Raw genomic sequence first — 16,930 nt, forward strand, 5'->3', positions numbered from 1 at the left:
ATACTTTGGCCACCTCATGCAAAGAGTTGACTCATTGGAAAAGACCCTGATGCTGGGAGGGATTGGGGGCAGGAGGAGAAGGGACAACCGAGGATGAGATGGCTGGATGGCATCATGGACTCAATGGACGTGAGTCTGAGTGAACTCTGGGAGCTGGTGATGGACAGGGAGGCCTGGCGTGGTGCGATTCACGGAGTCACAAAGAGTCGGACATGACTGAGCAATTGAACTGAACAGGAAAATTAGATTAAATCCTTTCAAGAGCAGAGGCCATGTTGTATCTATCTTATCTATAAGAACAGAATAGTGTCCTTTGTATAGTGGCACTCGTCATCATATTTTGCTGTTCCTGATGATAGTGTTGGAGATCATGGCTTTGAGGGCTACTTCTGCCTTAAGAAGCACTCTGCAAGTCTTCATCTCTGCAGTGATGTGACCGATTTATTGTCAGTCTACAGGGGACAACGTGGTATAGTGCCTACCATCATGAATTCTGGAGTCAGACGTCCTGCATTCCAATCCTTGCTCTATCACTTTCCAGCTATGTGAACTTGACCAAGTCACTTAGCTTCTCTAGGCCTCCATCTCCTTATCTATAAACTGGGTATAATGACAATACTTACTCCCTAGTGTTGTTACGCAGATTAAATGAGTTAACAGTAGTGATGGACTTAGAACAGTGTCCTGAATTTATAACATAATAGCACAGAAAGTGAAAGTTGCTCAGTCATGTCTAACTCTTTGCGCCTCCATGGAGGATATAGTCCATGCAGTTCTCCAGGCCTGAGTACTGGAGTGGGTAGCCTTTCCCTTCTCCAGGGGACCTTCCCAACCCAGGGATCGAACCCAGGTCTCTAGTATTGCAGGAGGATTCTTTACCACTGAGCCACTGCTGCTGCTGCTGCTGCTGCTAAGCTGCCTCAGTTGTGTCCGACTCTGTGCGACCCCATAGATGGCAGCCCACCAGGCTCCCCCATCCCTGGGATTCTCCAGGCAAGAACACTGGAGTGGCTTGCCATTGCCTTCTCAAACTGAGCCACTAGGGAAGCCCAATAGCACAGAACTAATGGCACCCCACTCCAACCCTCTTGCCTGGAAAATTCCACGGACGGAGGAGCCTGGTAGGCTGCAGTCCATGGGGTCACGAAGAGTTGGACATGACTGAGCGACTTCACTTTCACTTTTCACTTTCATGCATTGGAGAAGGAAATGGCAACCCACTCCAGTGTTCTTGCCTGGAGAATCCCAGGGATGGGGGAGCCTGGTGGGCTGCTGTCTATGGGGTCGCACAGAGTTGGACATGACTGAAGCGGCTTAGCAGCAGCAGCAGCAGCAACACACAAAAAAGTGATTTTTAAAATAAACAACTGGTCTGCTTTTACCCTCCTAGGTATCATTAAAGGAATACAATTTGGAATAGGTAGAAAATTTTGTGTGTGCGTGTGTGGCTCAACCAGGTTCCAGAATGATTTTAATTTAACTATAATTGCTTTTCTTACTATTGAATACTTTCAGTCTCGGCTTCCAATCACTAATGACAGTCATCCAGTGGATAATCAGTGTTATGTAGATTACTCTAAAGCTTAGCAACGAAGGTCTTTTTAAAAAAACAAAAAACAAAATTCCTGGAAAAACAGAAATATCTTTCACATAAAATAAAGAGATGCTTAGGAAGTGTGTTTATTTAACTAAGGTAGAAGCAGTTAAGGTGTTTGTTTTAAATTTTTTCTGCATTTTTCATTACAAATTAAGACTTACTAATATGTTGACAACACCCTAAAAAGGAATGATTAAAATAAATCATTGTGCATCCTTTTAAAAATGGCCTACTACGCAGCTGTTTAAAAGAATGCAGTAAATTTATACATACTAATAGGGAACAGCCACCCAGCTACATAAAAAAAGAAAGCATAGAACAGTATGTATGGTATGCACACATATGCTTTTGAAAAAATCCTATTAAATGGGTCACATTCAAGATAAAAGTAGAAAGCAACCTTACTTTGCCCCTTAACTATCCCTTTAAACCTTGGACGAAATCTTGTGCAAGATCATAATTTTTTTGGCAACCCTTAGGAAAAAAAAAGTCTCTTGAACCCTTTTATTTTCAATAATAGTTTCATTGCTGCAATTAAATTGATCAGTGAACTAACTGAAACTCCAAACCCCTCTGTAACTTAGAACTTATCCTTCCTACAGCTCAGTTGGCTGAGGGCTTGAGGAGTGGGCAGGTGAGAAGGTTTCTGACTCCTCCATCTTCTGCCTCTACTGCCTCTGGCCTGCTTTTCTAAGTTTTTCTGACTCCTCAGGGTTAAAATTGGAGAAGGCAATGGCACCCCACTCCAATACTCTTGCCTGGAAAATCCCATGGATGGAGGAGCCTGGTGGGCTACAGTCCATGGGGTCGCTAAAAGTCGGACACGACTGAGTGACTACACTTTCACTTTCACTTTCACTTTCACTCAGGGTTAAAAGAAGAGGGAGAAATTAAGGATGGAAAAAGTCACACTTGACTGGCAAACAGGTCATTTTAGGTGTGGTCTTCTAGGAGTAGCAGATGTTGGTTGTGATGCTTTTTAAAAAAAAAAAAATTTTATTTATTTACTATTTGGCACTGGGTCTTAGTTGCAGTACACCAGATATTCGAGTTTAGTTGCCACTTGTGGGATTTTTGGCTTCCCTGATAGCTCATTTGGTAAAGAATCTACCTGCAATGCAGGAGACCCTGGTTCAATTCCTGGGTCTGGAAGATCCCCTGGAGAAGGGAAAGGCTACCCACTCCAGTATTCTTGGGCTTCCCCTGTGGTTCAGCTGGTAAAGAATCTGCCTACAATGTGGGAGACCTGGGTTTGATCCCTGGGTTGGGAAGATCCCCTGGAGAAGGGAAAGGCTACCTACTCCAGTATTCTGGCCTGGAGAATTCCACAGTCCATGGGGTCACAAAGAGTTGGACAGGACTGAGCAACTTTTAGTTTCACTTTGTGGGATCTTTAGTTGCCACCTGTAGAATCTAATTCCCTGACCAGGGATCGAACGTGGGCCCCCTGTATTGGGAGCATGGAGTCTTGGCCACTTGGCCACCAAGGAAGACCCCACCAGTTGTGATATTTGATCTCTTTTATCGTTTTATTGGGGATCCCCCAACTACGAACCTCCAATTGTAATTTCTGTGTTGTAGGGGATGCCCTTCTCCAGCAGGGAACTTACACCTCTAACCTTCAGCCCTTGCATGTCTGATGATTTCTCTCTCTCTCTTCTGGGGTCTCATGCCCCTCCAGCCAACTCAGTTGAGCAATGTTATTTTTAAGCCAGTTTCAGCCCGATTTTTGTCCATGAATCCACTTGGTCCACATAATCAATGCAGCTCCCAGGGAAACTTGATCTCTTCATTCTCTGCTTCTTCAGACCTGAAGCCATAAAACCTTAGATTCCCCAGCTGTGTATCACACCATATCACCATGCCCTGCCCCCAACAAATATGCAGGATGCTATCCAGCCCAGCCCTAGAAGAGATCTCTTTGAAGTCTTGTTTTTGGTTTAAGATAAGGGGAAACATCCCAATCCCCATGGACATGACATCCCAATCTCCATGGACATGACACAGTCCTCTCCAAAGAAAATCCTCCTCAGGTCACTTCAGCTTCAAGTCTTTTATACCCTCAAAACTGGTTAAAGTTTGGAAAGCTAGCATTTGATTCTCAACTTTGTAAGTCCTGTTTGGAAAGTACCACTTTCTTGGGAATGTGAATATATGTGGTAGTTACTGTTTTCTCTCAACCTTTGAGGCTGCAGCTGAAACTAAGACAGAAAGTGTCTCATTATAATATCCTACTTAACTTACATATCTATAGAATACCTCTTTAAGGATACCCAAGAGACAATTGCTTGCCTCCAGGGGACTGAGGGACTTGGGGAGAGAGGCATAGAGAAGGACATGTCCCTATATGCTCTCGTACCATTAACACTTTGCACCATGTACCTTTGTTACCTATTCCATATAAATAATAATCTTATCTCAAGGTGCTTCCTTTTGTACAGTCGGAGCAAAAACACACTAAAAAATGATGGTTGTTTTTTAAAAGCAAAATTATAACTCAAGGCAAAAAGTGAAGAATTGATGTAATTATATAGATTGCCAAACCAAGAAAGGCAATTTATCTTTAATTCTCTAAGTATATGTGTTTTGTGTTTTGTTTTGTTTGGACTAAATTATATTGTTTCAGTTCTTCACTGCTTATTTCTGCCTTCCTGCTACCACCGAAATGATAAATTATGGTTGTCTCGGCTGTACTTGGGCTTCCCTGATAACTCAGTTGGAAAAGAATCTGCCTGCAATGCAGGAGACCCTGGTTTGATTCCTGGGTCAGGAAGATCTGCTGGAGAAGGGATTGGCTACCCACTCCAGTGTTCTTGGGCTTTCCTGGTGGCTTAGCTGGTAAAGAATCCTCCTGCAATGTGGGAGACCTGAGTTCGATCCCTGAGTTGGGAGGATCCTCTGGAGAAGGGAAAGGCTACCCACTCCAATATTCTGGCCTGGAGAATTCCATGGACTGTATAGTCAGTCCATAGGGTTGCAGAGTCAGACAGGACTGAGTGACTTGTTTTCACTTTCAGTTGTACTTCTGTTCAACATTCAAGTTTGAGGGATGGAAGTGTAAAATTGGAAAGAAACTCAAAAAGAATTATTTGACTGTTACTGAGGTCACAAATGAAAGTTAAGGCCCGCATAGTAGATTATCACAACAGAAACATACTTCAATAAGCCTCTGGAGCAACTGGAAGCCTGTCTATTTTTTGTTGTGTGTGTGCATGCACACACGCTTGTGTATGTGTGTTGTAGTCTTCTTTTTTATTTTGAAGCAAGTGTTGAAGATATATGGGAGTCTTATATAATCAGTGATAGTGATTGTTCCTGAGTTATGCTACCATTAGGGTAGGACTCAGTACTTCCCTTTCTATCTCGAAAGAAAATCTAGTCTACAAGGCAATAGAAGGAAGATTTTGCAGACAAAATGGATTGGAGGGTTGCATCATATAACGCACAGTAAAACTTAATAAAAATCACCATTAACCAGTTTTGTTTTCTCCCCCCAAGTTCATCTCCAGACCTTCTTGCCCTTCTAAGTCTTTTTTTTCAGGCAGCCTTGTTAGGGGCACCTGGTTATAATCTGCTTTAGGGCCCCTGGGATCATCCTTCCAAACCTCACAAATCTCTCCATTTTCTTTTGCAGGGCAATTTAGGTTTCTTCTGATTTCTTCACACCTAAAATCCTCTTCATCCAATAATTAACTTCCATTAGAAGAAAGCCAGTAATAAACAAAATTTTACAATCTTCCTTGTCTTACAACGATTTTTTTTCCTTGTCACCTTGCAAGAAAGCAACAATAAGTAACAGAATCAGGTTTCTACAGCTGAGCACATTGGATGTCACAAAACCCCAGACTATTAGCGGTATAGGTGCTAAGTCACTTCAGTCGTGTCTGACTCTTTGCATGGCCCACCATGGTCCTCTGTCTGCGGGGATTCTCCAGGCAAGAATACTGGAGTGGATTGCCATGCTCTTCTCCAGGGGATCTTCCCTATTCAGGGATCCAACCTGCATTTCTCCTGTCTCCTGCATTGGCAGGCAGGGCTCTTGACCACTAGTGCCACCTGGGAATTAGAGGTATAAAGACCCTGATTTCACAGTCCATGGAAGACTGACAGTTCTCCAAAATCTGTTTCCTCATCTTCCAAAGTAGTAAATTTAAAGCTCTGTGTGGCCACATGACTAAATTCTTGCCAACAGAATGGGAACAGAGGTAACCTGTGCAGCTCTCAAATCACAAACACATCATGCTCTTCTAAATGTGGTCCTTGGGTTAGCATCATCTGCATCAGAGCTTATTAGAAAGAACGTTAGTGCAAGCCCATTCCTAATGTACTTCATCAGAGTCTGAAATTTTACAAGATGCCCAAGATACTCACATTTATTTTCAAGTTTGAGAAGAACCACTCAGAAGATAATGGATCTACAAGATGGAAGGAGTCAGAGTCCCTGATTTTTAGAAGCAGAACTCAACTACCACTAACGCACCACCATTTTTTTTTTAAATTGTGGGTGGAATACACAAAATGGAACTCATCATTTTAACTATTTAAAGTGTACAATTCAAGGGTATTAACATTCATGTTGCTGTGCAATGATTATCTCTAGAACTCTTTTCATTTGCAAAACTGAAACTCTAGACTTCCCCATTCTCCCTTTCACCAGCTCCTGGCAAGCACCATTGTACTTTAGGCTGGATTCACCTACTTTGGAGTTATTAAGAGAGAGAGAAAAAAACTTCTAACTTATTTAAGCCACTATATTTGGGGCTGTGCTGCTCAGATTCCGTTCCTTCAGGACTGAGAGACTTATTTCCTCAGCTGCTAAGGGTATTGGCAGACAACAGCCTTAGCTGAGCCCCTCTCCAGAAGTTGCCCTTGGCTGGAGGGAGATACTTCACCCAAAGTCTTCCCAAGGTTAGCTATTCCAGATCCGATGGATGCAATTCGGGATAACTCAGACAAGTTGTTCTAGCTATGAAGGTTCCTTGAGTTACTGTGATTGCATAACAGCTCATCTTTCCCTCTCTTAATTCTGCTTCCTTTACTCTGTGGGTTTATTGGGAAGCATTCATGAGATCAACCCTGTGAGGGAGCAACACAAGAGCTCTCAGACAGACCTGAGCCTCTGCCACTTGCTAGCACTTGGTCATTAAAGATATTACTTTTGTTCTCTGAGTTTTAATTTCTTCACATGTAAATAGGGATCATAATAACAGTACCTGTTTTATAGGCTCAATGTAAAGATTAAATGATATAATTTTTAAAATTATCCTTTAATGTAGTTTTTTTGGTTTTCCTTGGGAGGGTTACTCAGGAAATCTAGTCCACTTTATAATCAGAAACAGCTTGTCAGTCTCTCAGAAATTGGTTTTTGTTCTTTTGTCCTCTTGGTCTCATGAAGTTGGCGAGATCTTAGTGCCCAGACCAGGGATCAAATCTAGGCCTTCTGCAGTGAAAATGCAGAGTCCTTACCGTTGAACCACTAAGGAATGCCCCAATGATACAATATTTAATGTGTAAAGTAAAACCCTGGTATATAACCAGCCTTGATAATATTAACTGGCATTACCCTTATTTCTGCATGGGTTCTGGCATCTAATGATCCACCCTCTTTCTGTACCTCTCTTTATCCCCAGCCTTGGCGCCTTATTCAGACTAGGCAACCCTGATTCCTGAGAGTCTATTTCAATCCGATTACTCAAGCTGGAAGCCTTGGCTGGCAAATGGAAGAGAGAACACTATAATTCACCCTCTTGTGTGTGCCACGTTGAGATTCCTCCGAGTCTCACAGGTGTTCAACAGGTACACATAGCATCTGCACATGTGACTGTATAAACTGGAGGACCTTTCATTCATGCCTCAAGTGTTATTATCACTGTGTTATTAGGAAGGCAGTTTTTCTTTGAAGGCAGTAGTGCTGAAAGGGTTATCCCTGATTTACCAATACAAATGCATCACAACATCTCCTTTGTTATCTGGAAGTAAAATTCATTCATACAATAACTCAGTCACATGTGTAATTTTAAAAAATGAAGGTCCTAAGTTGAACATAAAAGAAAAATGAAGGGAAAGTGTTTTATAACAAAATACGTATTTCAGTGTATCTATACTTGGGCATGACAACATTATGAGACAATGAGGCTGTGGAATATTTGCACCTGTGCCTAGAATTGTGATGTCATATTAATAGCTATAAATGCAGGTGATGTTATATGAATAGCTATAATTGCTACAATTGTATTGAACTAGTGACTTGAATAGTGGGAGAAATGTGATTGTTAGTGATTTTTTTCTGAAATGGTGAAATGTTCTTTGTGAAACTCCAAATGAAACAAAACACAGCCTTCCCCCATTTTACCTAAAGGGTGTGTTTCTAGAAAATTCAGTGTATATTAGAGCTGGGGGGAAACTTTGTATTTATACGGAAAACTAACTTTGGTTCTGGGCTCAGGTAATTACAGCAGACTTTTCACTATAATCTAGAGAGATATAAAAAGTTGTGAGGGATCCAGGATAATTTTTTGAAGTGGACATCACCCCTGGCAACTGTCCATTAAATCCCAGCCATGCTTCTAACCATTATGAACGTAAAGATGAAGTCAAAATGGCCCTGGAGAAGCTCCACCTGCTTTGAGAACCTTTAAAGAAAGGTTTAAAGAAAATGCTATTATTATGCATAATTTTTTTATGTCAGAGCAAGAGCACCGAAAACTTCCCCTAAATTTTGTCATCAATATAATAATTATTTTACACCGTGAAGTCACTTCGGGCTTCCTGGGTGGCGCTAGTAGAGAATCCACCTGCCAATGCAGGAGACATGGGTTTGATCCCTGGGTCAGGAAGATCCTCTGGAATAGGAAATGGCAACCCGGTCCAGTATTTTTGCCTGGAAAATTTCACGGACAGAGGAGACTGGCAGGCTACAGTCCACGGGGCCACAGAGAGGCAGACACAACTGAGTGACTGACCACACACACACACATGCATCACTACTTTACAAACGAGGAAACAGGCTCATAGAAATTAAGCTACTTGTCCTAGGTCACACAGCCAAAGGGGCACATTTGAACAGTTCTGGCTCCTTGGTCTTACCCCACCCTGCTCACTGCACCTTCCTCCCCTACTGGGAATGCATTAGAAAACTTGCATCTTTGGCTCAGGGCCCCATAATGAAATTGCTAGAACTTCAGTCTCTTCCCTCACCTTCATTCCCTCCTAAAATCCCTCCTAAATTCTGTTCCAGGGACTCTGCTGAGCTGTTTGCCTCTCATCAGTCAATGTTCCTGCCTCATTTCCATGTCCACTGGCTGCTGTTTAGGTCTTCTCCCGGAGAGAGGACTGAGAAGGCAGAAGAGTTGTCTCCTCCCTCACCCTCCATTACTAGGTTGCAAAGCAGAGTGGACTCTGTTTCTTGTTTCCTGCAGGGTTTCGAGGAGGCAGCAGCTATTTTATTTGTTTTGGTCTTTATTTTAGGTCCCTGTCCCTGGAGTCTGATACGCTTACCTGAGGCTGGCTTAGAGGCTCTGTGTCCACCCTCCCCAATATTGTCCTTCCCTTCTGTATCCCAACTGTGCTAGTAGCCTCTACTTCTCTTTCCCTCCTAGGGACTCCTTACTTCAATTATTTGACTGTATAGGAACTTAAAAGGGGGAGTGGACATTATTCAGCAGCTCCTTAGGGTGATCTCAGCTCTGGTGGCATATTAACTTTGTACTTCATCAACTGGGGTTGGCCTACCATAGCAGTAATATCCCCCAAAATATGCAGTGATGTGATGGAGAAGCAATAGGGTAAAAAGGGAATATATTTTAGAACCTTCAATTTTTCTGAATGTTAAGTGATCTAAAATATCTCAAATTCATATTAAATGTGGAGGTATCATAGAATAAAATACAAAATATTCTTGAATGTTTGGGATAAAGTTTGTGAATTAGAGAGAGTCCTAGTTCCTAGATATTCTGTATGCCTATCTTTTCCCCTACCCCTTCCCTTCTCCATCCCACCCTCAGACTATCAGAACTACATATTCACTTTCCTCTATCTTAGCGATAAAAGCTGAGACAGCATTGGCTTAAGACATCTCCTACAGTGTAATCAGATGTTTACGGTAACAATCTGTTGTTTGTCCCAACTCTTCCATTCTCACCCCCAAGTATGTACATTCTCAGAAGATGCCTTGCATTGCCATTCATTTTAGGGTGTCCTGCTATGTACCCTAGAGCAGAGTCTGACCTTATTTTATATTTGTATCATTTGTTTGTATCATGCACGCATGCTAAGTTGTTTGGCGTTGTGTCGACTCTTTGCGACCCTATGGACTGTGGCCCACCAGGCTCCTCTGTCCATGGGGATTTTCCAGGCAAGAATACTGGGGTGGGGTGCCATGCCATCCTCCAGGGAATCTTTCTGATTCAGGGATCGAACCTGCATATCTTATGTCTCCTGCATTGGCAAGTAGGTTCTTTACCACTAGCACCACCTGGGAAGCCCTTGTTTGTATCATATTGAAACCAAATATAGTGCTGGTATTGAATAAGTGCTCAATAAGTATTTGTTAAATGTATGAATGAAACAGTGAATGGCATAATCTACCTCCCCATTAATTAAATTCAAATTAGAACAAGGGGTGCCAGATACTACCACTTTTTTTGGCAAATACTTTTGAGAGGATAAAATACAATTTTAGTATGGTAGAAGTATTACAGGTCTTCAGTGTAAGGCACTCTACAGCGCTCTACAGGCACTCTACAGCACTCAGCAGTCCTGAACAGGAAGGAAGAACAGCCTGCTTAAATTCACATGAGATTATATGTAGTGAGACTGTACCGGAGAGACTGTATTGGAGAGGGGCAATTTGGTGACATGTGCCAATATTTTTGTGCTCTTGAGTCAATGTCTTATCTTAGGGAAAAGATGAGATATATGTAAAAAGATTTGTTGACAACAGCATTATTTAACTTGGAAACAAGTATACAAAATATGGTACTGACTAAGTTAATTGTGGCATATTCACACATGGTTTATTATAAAATCATAAAATAATATCTTCAAAGGATATTTAATGACATAAGAAAAGTTTCCATAGTGTATGTGTGGGTGGGGAGAAATTTTATCTCTGGAGGAAAAAGAAGGATTTGAAGGTAGATAAAGAATTCTTATATTTTGTTCTGTACATTTCTCTTGTTTTGGTCTGTACCATCTTAATTCCTCCTCTAAGGATTGAACCTGAGCTGTGGCAGTGAAAGTGCTGAGTCCCAACGCCTGGATCACCAGGGAACTCCCTCTATATATCTTTATTGTTTGCATATTTTACAATAAGGATGAAGTCATGTAATAATTGTAAAAATATATTTTTAAAAAGACAAAAACATTTAAAGCAATAAAGGTATTTTTGAAAACAAAGAAATTAATGAAATAGCTTTAAAAGTGGAGACAAGATTTAGAAAAAAAGTAATAAGGAGCTCTGAAGACCAAAAGATCTAATAATACATGTTTGACAGGGTTAGGAACTAAATGTCTTTTTCACTTTCTGAAGTGACTTCTAAAAGAGGAATGTATTTATAGAGTACATTTGAATATGCATATGAAGTACATTTTGGTGTATATGTGTTTATTTTGGAGCCTATTCACTTATAATACTCATGAGTTCACAGTATTTTCTCACCATTTCAACAAACAAAGCTTTTTGTGAACCAGAAGCTGGTGGCACTAAATATCTAATATTTAATATTCAAGATACCTATTGTTCTATAAAAAATGTGATAGACTTTTAATGGTGTCACACTATGTCAGTTAGAAGACTTTTGGCTGTAGCTAACGGAATACTTAACTACAGATTAGAAAAGGCCAAGGAACCAGAGATCAAATTTTCAACATTTGCTAGATCATAGAAAAAGCAAGGGAATTCCAGAAAAATATTTACTTTTGCTTCATGACTACGCTAAAACTTTTGACTGTGTAGATAACAACAAACTGTGGAAAATTCTTAGATGGGAATACTGTATCCCCTTACCTGTTTCCTAAGAAACCTGTATGCAGGGCAAGGCACAACAGTTAGAAACGGACATGAAACAATGGACTGGTTCAAAATTGGTAAAGGAGTATGACAAAGCTGTATATTGTCACTCTGCTTATTTAACTTATATGCAGAGTACATCATGTGAAATGCTGGGCTGGTTGAATCACAAGCCGGATTCAAGATTGCTGAGAGAAATATCAACAACCTCAGATATGTAAATGATAACACTCTAATGGCAGAAAGCAAAGAGGCACTGAAGAGCTTCTTGATGAAGATGAAAAAGATGGCTTAAAACTCAACATTCAAAAGAGTTTGTGGCATCCAGTCCCATAATTTCATGGCAAATAGATGGGGAAACAATGGAAACAGTGACAGATTTTATTTTCTTGGGCTCTAAAATCACTGCAGACTGTGACTGCAGACATGAAATTAAAAGACCCCTGCTCCTTGGAAGAAAACCTACAATGAACCTCAGTTCAGTTGCTCAGTCGTGTCCGACTCTTTGAGAACCCATGAATCGCAGCATGCCAGGCCTCCCTGTCCATCACCAACTCCCGGAGTTCATACAGACTCACGTCCATCGAGTCCGTGATGCCATCCAGCCATCTCATCCTGGGTCACCCCCTTCTCCTCCTGCCCCCAATCCCTCCCAGCATCAGGGTCTTTTCCAATGAGTCAACTCTTCGCATGAGGTGTCCAAAATACTGGAGCTTCAGCTTTAGCATCATTCCTTCCAAAGAAATCCCAGGGTTGATCTCCTTCAGAATGCACTGGTTGGATCTCCTTGCAGTCCAAGGGACTCTCAAGAGTCTTCTCCAACACCACAGTTCAAACGCATCAATTCTACAGCGCTCAGCTTTCTTCACAGTCCAACTCTCACATCCATACATGGCCACAGGAAAAACCATAGCCTTGACTAGACGGACCTTAGTCGGCAAAGTAATGTCTCTGCTTTTGAATATGCTATCTAGGTTGGTCATAACTTTTCTTCCAAGGAGTAAGTGTCTTTTAATTTCATGGCTGCAGTCACCATCTGCAGTGATTTTGGAGCCCCCCAAAATAAAGTCTGACACTGTTTCTACTGTTTCCCCATCTATTTCCCATGGAGTGATGGGACCAGATGCCATGATCTTCGTTTTCTGAATGTTGAGCTTTAAGCCAACTTTTTCACTCTCCTCTTTCACTTTCATCAAGAGGCTTTTTAGCTCCTCTTCACTTTCTGCCATAAGGGTGGTGTCATCTGCATATCTGAGGTGATTGATATTTCTCCCGCCAATCTTGATTCCAGCTTGTGTTTCTTCTAGTCCAGCGTTTCTCATGATGTACTCTGCATAGAAGTTAAATAAGCAGGGTGACAATATACAGCCTTGACGTACTCCCTCTTTCCCTATTTGGAACCAGTCTGTTGTTCCATGTCCAGTTCTAGCTGTTGCTTCCTGACCTGCATACAGATTTCTCAAGAGGCAGGTCAGGTGGTCTGGTATTCCCATCTCTTGAAGAATTTTCCACAGTTTATTGTGATCCACACAATGAACCTAGACAGCGTATTAAAAAGTCAAGACATCACTTTGTTGACAAAGGTCCATATAGTCAAAGCTATGACTTTTCCAGTAATCAGGTATGGATGTGAAAGTTGGACCATGAAGAAGGCTGAGAGCCAAAGAATTGATGCTTTTGAACTGTGGTGCTGGAGAAGACTTCTTGCGAGTCCCTTGAACAGCAAGGAGATCCAACCGGTCAATCCTTAAGGAAATCAACCCTGAATATTCATTGCAAAGCCCAATGCTGAAGCTGAAGCTCCAATACTTTGGCTACCTGATGCAAAGAACTGACTCATTTGAGAAGACCCTGATGCTGGGAAAGTGGACGTCAGGAGGAGAAGTCAGGAGAAGTGGAAGACAGAGGATGAGATTGTTGGATGGTATCACTGACTAAATGGGCATGAGTTTGAGCAGACTCCAGGAGATGGTGAAGGAAGCCTGGCGTGCTGCAGTCTATGGGGTTGCAAAGAGTCAGACACAACTGAGTGACTGAACAACAATATGTACATATGAACCATGATTTCACATTGACACACCCAACTCCAGTTCAATAGCATAGGATTTACTCTAGTTTTTTTCTTTCTATAGTTGTACCTATTCTCTCATTATTCTCAATATTATTTTATGAGCCCCTGTATGTAACCCATCCCCCATCTCTGTCACAAATCCATCTACCTGAAGAAGCTCTTTTACCCTGCTCAGGCTTTGACTCCCCAACTAGACCACATCCCATGCGGACGCCATCTTCACCTTACTCATGCTCCACCCCTCTCCTTGGTCAGACCTTGCTCTGGCTGCCCTGGCTTGCCCAAACTCAGCCAAACATAGATACCACCTTGCCCAGACCTACCTAATAGCCTCAGGACTGAAATGACTAAAGAAAGAAGATGGGGGAAGAGAAGGGAAGGGAAAAGAAAGAACAATAATTGGGGATTTAACCACTGAGTTTTGGGATAGTTCGTTAAGCAACATTATTGTGGCCAGAATAAACCAAAATACTGGCTTTTACTATTTATTCCTACTATTCATGCCTCCTGTTACCTGGAGGCATAACTACCCAAGTCTAAACCAGCTTGTCTGGTTTTTACTTCAGTGCCTGCGTGCCTGCTCAGTCGCTCAGTTGTGTCTGACTCTGTGACCCTATGGACCGTAGCCTGCCAGGCATGGGATTCTCCAGGCAAGAACACTACCCAACTTCAAACCTGCCTCTTTTCACTCTTAAAGAGGAGAGGGATTAGATGTTTGATTAATTACTGAAGACAGTTAATTCTACCTCTTAAATACTTTTGAATAGCTAACCTAGGCCAGAGTGATGGGGTGTAGCCAGATTAAATCAGTGTTTATTCCCCTGGTACATTAAAAGAGCTGGAGTCAGACCTAAAACTAGAACATATGAATAAGAGAGTAAGGATATAAAGAGGAAAATGTGAGTCTTTTAATATAAAATGATTTTTAAATCAATTCTAGTACAAATGACAAAAAGATTATATCAATACAGTCGCTGTATCGAGCAGCAAACCAGTCCTAAAGTAGACTAAAGTTTAAATGTACTACAATGATCAAGTAAGCTAGAAAAATGAACTGAGTCTGTGTAGCCCAACTAAACATATCTTTGGATAGAGTTTTGTTAGAAGGGAATTAAGAAACCTATTTTGTAAATTACTCTAGTTTCATGTGTTGAGTTTATGCTTTCTTTTTTCTTATGAAAAAATCCAACCTTTGGCATTGTATTTCGCAATTTGGTATTATATATTGAGAATTACAAAAATGTTCATAGCTTTTGACCCAGTAATTCTGATCTTGGCAATATACCCTTCTTATAAGAGTGCTAGGTTAACAAACAGTCTAAATGTGCAACAATACAAAAGTGGGCAAGTAAACATGGATTATTTTGCAACCACTACAAATTATAAATATGGAAACTATTGAGCAACTTGGAAAATAGCTTAGGGAATAATGTTACTTGAAGTAACCAGGATACGTATGTATACATACAACATGATTCAACCACTTTAAATTATGTTTTTAAAATGAGTGGGCTTGTAGAGCCCTGAACGGGGCAAGGTCGGGCCCTCGCCGGCAGGAGTGAGTGTCCCGTCTCCTCTCCTTCAGCGTGACCCACTGCCTCCACAGCAAATCTCTTTGTAATGAAGAAAACTTGAAATTATTTAGGAAGTGCAACAACCCAAATGGCCATGGGCACAATTACAAAGGTTGATCCTGTTACAGGATGGTCATGAATTTGGCTGACCTCAAAGAGTATATGGAGGAGGCGATTATGAAGCCCCTTGATCATAAGAATCTGGATCTAGATGTGCCGTATTTTGCAGACATTGTAAGCACGACAGAAAATGTAGCTGTATATATCTGGGAAAACCTCCAAAAATTTCTTCCTGTGGGAGTTCTTTATAAAGTAAAAGTATATGAAACTGACAATAATATTGTAGTCTATAAAGGAGAATAACTCTTACAGATTAATTTCCGTTCATATTTGAAGAAGATCTTTACCCCCTTGAACAGTTAAGAAGTCATCACCTAACTGTTGCACTTCCACATTGTGTTCTGGAATCATTGTGAGTCCTGTTCTAGACTCAAATCTAATTTAAAACCAAGTTTGTAATGTATTCTGAGTATCATTTAAAGAGTCTTTCATCTGTAGATTAAAATCACTTCAGCAATAAAATAAAATAAAATGAGACAAAAGGAAAAATAAAAGAAGTATGGTAAGACAGTCAGATTATGAGTCAAAGATTTTTTTAATAATTTTATTTATTTATTATTTTTGGCTGTGCTGGGTCTTCATTGTTATGCATACTTTTCTTTGGCTGTGGTGAGTAGTGGGTACTCTCTAATTGCAGTGTGCAGGCTTCTCATTGTGGTGGCTTCTCTTATTTTGGAGCAGAGGCTCTAGGGTGCAGGGGCTCAGTAGTTGCAGTTCTTGGGCTCTAGAGCGCATGCTCAATTGTAATGGTGCATCGTCTATGTTGCTCCAAGGCATGTGGGATTTTCGCCGTTCCATGTCTCCTGCTGCTGCTGCTGCTGCTAAGTCGCTTCAGTCGTGTCCGACTCTGTGCGACCCCAGAGAGAGCAGCCCACCGGGCTCCCCCTTCCCTGAGATTCTCCAGGCAAGAACACTGGAGTGGGTTGCCATTTCCTTCTCCAATGCATGAAAGTGAAAAGTGAAAGGGAAGTCGCTCAGTCGTGTCCAACTCTTCGCGACCCCATGGACCGCAGCCTACCAGGCTCCTCCGTCCATGGGATTTTCCAGGCAAGAGTACTGGAGTAGGGTGCCATCACCTTCTCCCATGTCTCCTGCAATGACAGGCAAATTCTTTATCACCAAGCCACCAGGGAAGCCCTGAGGCTTTCATTTCTTTTAAAATTTTGCTCTAACGCTGTACTATTCATTTGTGCTATAAATAAAAATCAAGGTGGCATGGTAAAAAAACCAATTTTATTTTAGGTGAATTAAAGGGATCAAATAGTTAAATTGGGAGTCAGTGTGCCTTCAAAGGTGAGTGATGAAAGTATCATCATTATAGTTAACATTATTGCGCATTTACCATTTTCTAGGTACTGAATGAAAGTCTTGAACATGCATTCTGTATCCTTAGTTAAGACTTATTTATAAAACTACTGAATTATTTTGCCAACCAGGTAATTGACACCTCTTCTTGAATGTCTTACAGGCATCTCAAACTCAGGAAGTTCAAAATGCTGCTGCTGCTGCTGCTGCTGCTGCTGCTGCTGCTGCTGCTGCTGCTGCTGCTGCTAAGTCGC

At 41.4% G+C, this 16,930-nt stretch overlaps 1 pseudogene; it reads left to right on the plus strand.

The window, feature by feature from the left end:
- The first annotated feature begins 14,705 nt into the window (after positions 1-14,705).
- LOC101113361 (6-pyruvoyl tetrahydrobiopterin synthase-like) lies at positions 14,706-15,827 on the plus strand (annotated as a pseudogene).
- The last annotated feature ends 1,103 nt before the right edge of the window (positions 15,828-16,930 follow it).

Source organism: Ovis aries, chromosome 15 (genome assembly GCF_016772045.2).
Source record: "Ovis aries strain OAR_USU_Benz2616 breed Rambouillet chromosome 15, ARS-UI_Ramb_v3.0, whole genome shotgun sequence".
NCBI lineage: Eukaryota > Metazoa > Chordata > Mammalia > Artiodactyla > Bovidae > Ovis > Ovis aries.